The 3,925-nt window shown below is 32.8% G+C and overlaps 1 long non-coding RNA gene across 1 annotated transcript; it reads right to left on the bottom strand.

Moving 5' to 3' along the window:
- Positions 1-1,348: 1,348 nt before the first annotated feature.
- LOC128773882 (uncharacterized) lies at positions 1,349-3,382 on the bottom strand. Its single transcript, XR_008418368.1, has 3 exons — positions 3,262-3,382; positions 1,917-2,035; positions 1,349-1,455 (listed from the first exon to the last, which is right to left on the bottom strand). It is a non-coding gene; the product is annotated as an uncharacterized LOC128773882 (long non-coding RNA).
- Positions 3,383-3,925: the final 543 nt, after the last annotated feature.

The following is a 3,925-nucleotide window of genomic DNA, read 5'->3' as shown; positions in this document are numbered from 1 at the left end:
CAGGACTACTTAAATTTTGTAAACTCTCAGAAATTTCAGAATGGTTTACCTTTTACACAGACCCAAACTATTTTTAAAAACGTAATTTTTAATAATTGTTCCACACAGAGAAGCCTCTGTCAGTTAAGCACCCAACTCTCTGCACCTATAAACATTAAAAAAATGACTGTTGCACATAAAATATTCTGGTATTTTATATTGTTTTTCAAAAAGAATCTTAAGTCCTAAATTCCTACTGAGACTTCATTGGGCCCTAGCCCATCTAAACAGCCACAACTAGCAATTCCACCTTACGGACTCCATTGCTGTTCCTAGGTCCAAAATATTTTCCACAATTTATGCAGGGCTGCTTCCTTCACAAAATGCAGGATTCAGCTAACATCTGTTTATCTTCATGTCAACTCATTGTCAACTCCCCCTGCAAGCACTAACTAAATTACCTATTTTTTCTAATGTTTTTGTGTACAAGAAAATAATTATATTTACACTTTATTTTTATTTATACATTTCCTATCTTTTAACTTGGTATACAAAAAAATATATTATCTTATTTATAACCATTAGTTGCATTATCAATGGCTGGGACTCAATAAAATGCCTGGTGAATGAAAGAATTTAAGAATAACTTCCATACAAACCCCATGTTCTTATGCTTAAAAACCAGATATCAAAGTAATGATTATAAAATATTCTAAGTAAGTTTCATTTACCTCTGTACACAATACAAAATCCTTGGCCAAATACAATTCCTACAATGCAGGCAAACATAAACTATCAAAGTAGCCATTTTACAAAAATCACTGAGTATAGAATAAAAACATACTAAGAAAAGAAGAGCAATATTAGATATGGGTTAAGAGTGAATTATTTTTATAACCACTTTACTAGTTTAGTCATAACTGTCTTAAAGACATCATCATCTAATTTGACTGTAAAGATCCTGCTCAACTATTAATTTTTAAGGATTATTTTCCCAAGTAATAGGAATTAATCTTCTGCACTCCTCTTTCTAGGCTTTTATGGTATAGAAATCTTCCATGAATTTCAATAGCTTTTTTATGAAGAGGAACATATTTCTACTGTAATTTTATGTAGGGTTGTTTTACAGTTTTAAGTTTTATTCTTACACTGCATTACTAGTTTGGAAACAGGTTCACAGATATTGCTCAAGCTTATATTCATGTCATTTTTTCCAACCACTCTGCAGGACTTATAGGACAAAAAGGAAGAATGACAATAATTTTGTCCTATGTGTAATTATGCCACCTTTTAAAAATTAGGAAAACAGAATCTAGAAATATTATTCAATGAAGAACAGAGCTAGAAAATTATCAAAGAAGTGTTTTACCTTTCCATTCATATCTTTGGCAGCATCCTTAGCATCAGCAGGGCTCTCAAAAGTGATAAAAGCAAAGCCTCTGGACTTATTTGTTTCCCGATCCTTCATCAAAATAACTGTAATGCATATAAAACTTTTAAATTTAATGTTACATAAAATTTTTCTTACTCTTTTCAAAGCTACTAATCAACACTTTGACAATTTTTGTTTATGTCTTCTTTTAATTTAATTAATGTTCTGGATGTAATAGTTAACCACCTTCAGAAAGTTATGTTAAAAACTTTCCATTTAAATCATTATGATTAATCTAAAAAGCAACAGTGAAGAACTCTATAGTTAGCCTATCATCACATTTCAATGCTAAACTTATTACTGTTCCTTGTTTTCCATTCTCAATAGTAAGAGCCTCTTAAATGTCTCTTACTTTGTTCACTGTTCTAAGTACTTTCCCAATATGAAACATAAATATAAGAAAAAGTGTTCAGATAAGCTTTAAGACAGAAAAAGAATTTTTGCATAGCTGTTCAGTTATATACATTTACTTTGAATATTTACATATGCTAGTTCTAAGAATTACCTTCCACTATGGGACCATATTTCCCAAATACAACTTCAAGAGTCTTTTCATTAGTCTCCATATTGAGGCCTCCTATAAACAGCTTCCCAGGCCGATCAGCTTCCATCATTTTGCTGTAACTAGTTAAAAACAATATCTACATATACATTACAAACAATAAATTATAAGTCAAAAAGATCAAATTTGATCACACAGCGTATGAAAAATTCAAGTTACGTACCCTACCAAAGCTCTATTTTGCTTTTTACTTACAAGAAAAATGAAACTTGTGACCTAAACAGCAAAATGAACACCAACTTCAGACAAACTCTGCTTATCTACAGATATTTCATAAAAACTTATAGTGGTAAGACTACTGTAGTTCCTTTGGCTATACTATGGTTTCACTTTTTAAAAAGCAAAATGTGTCACTTTCAACAATAACAAATGTGTATCTGTATACAACAGTTAACATCTAACGTTTAAGTATACCTCAATACCTTAAACTTATTCTGGAGTTCTCCCCCTGAATCTATTCTCATTTATTTTGTTTATATATCACTCTTTATTTACAGTAATTTGTTTAAGATATTTTCAGAATGCTAAGTCATAAAGTAGGGTCAGAATTAAAGCCTTCTGAAATGCAAATTAATCTGTGACTAAACATAATAAAACTTTAGCAAATACTGAAGCAATTGTGTGATTTAAATTAAACTGGCTATTAAAAATTTGACAGTTCCTATCAGGTGGATCAACATTTTGACATCTGATTAGTAAATCATAAGTTTATAATCACAGTAATTAAATATTGTGCCTTTATTTTTCAGTTAACACCTCACGCGTCAGATAAACCGTTAAGAAAAAAAAGTGCACATTGATCAAAATGGCGCCCCGCCGTCCGACAAACAATGCATGACGACCCGCCTTCACATAACTGAAAAAAGCGAAGAGAAACAGCAAAGGTTGTACACAAGGCCATTAAAAAGGGCTGTCTTTGCCGAAGTAAATGGGTCCGTACATCTCGTCCTAACCCCAATATCCCTTCGTTTTTAACCCATACAGATAGTTCACGGACAAAATCCGGGAACTTCACGGACTTTCCACCGCGGCCCCAGGAACACATTGCCAAGAGGAACAAAAGCAAGACTACCTTCCAGTAAATACTTTGAAACCTAACTCCTCTAAATGTTCTATGTACACATATATTTACACTTAATTTATCAATTAAGACTTACTGAAAAACCTGACAGAAAAAACAAAGTTGGAATTACCACAGTTTATCAATTTACATGAAAAGATATTGCTATGGGCTATTTTTCCTGAGGTATAAAACCACCCATTGTCCCTAAAATCCCGAAATCCTTACCTTTTCAGCTCCTATTTTCCACAAGCGCAGTTTAACCCGCTACCTCAGCGACCACTAGCTAAACTAACGGCTGAGAGCAACTGCGCGACCAATTTAACGAGGTGAAGGAACCCGGATGATGAGGCGCGGAGGAAGTCGGGAATGCGGGAACTTTACAAAGTGGAGGGGGAGTGAGCTGAGAAGCTCGCGAGGAAAAAGCGTGTAAGCAGGTTGAGCAACCAAATGTGTTCCGTACCTCCGCTTTATTATTTACTTTCTCCAGTTACATTAAAGTAATCCAGGTAAAGAAAGAACCAAATTTTACTATCAACTATCCAGAATTTATCATTGTCTCATGTATTGACAACACACTGTCAAAGGTCGTTAAGTTTAGTATTTTTCAGTGCGGGAAGGAAAAATAGCTAATAATGGTGACAAAAAATACAGTAACAATACAATGAAAATAGCAAAAGTATTTAAAAATCCATAGCTTCAATATCTTTGAAATACATATCTTTGAAAAACTTAATCTTCAGTTTTCTTCAGTAAGTACGTGAAACTTACAAAACTATGCAAAACAACAAATCTCTGTGAAACAACTAGTCTGACATTATTCGTATGATAAGCAAAATCCCTAATAAACAATTCTATCTGGTAAAATAAATACATAGAAATGTACTATACC

This window comes from Panthera pardus, unplaced genomic scaffold, assembly GCF_024362965.1.
Source record: "Panthera pardus isolate Hobbes unplaced genomic scaffold, ASM2436296v1 HiC_scaffold_27, whole genome shotgun sequence".
Classification (NCBI taxonomy): Eukaryota; Metazoa; Chordata; class Mammalia; order Carnivora; family Felidae; genus Panthera; species Panthera pardus.
The sequence above is the reverse complement of the archived record's forward strand: the minus strand, read 5'-3'. Positions and strand labels throughout refer to the sequence as shown.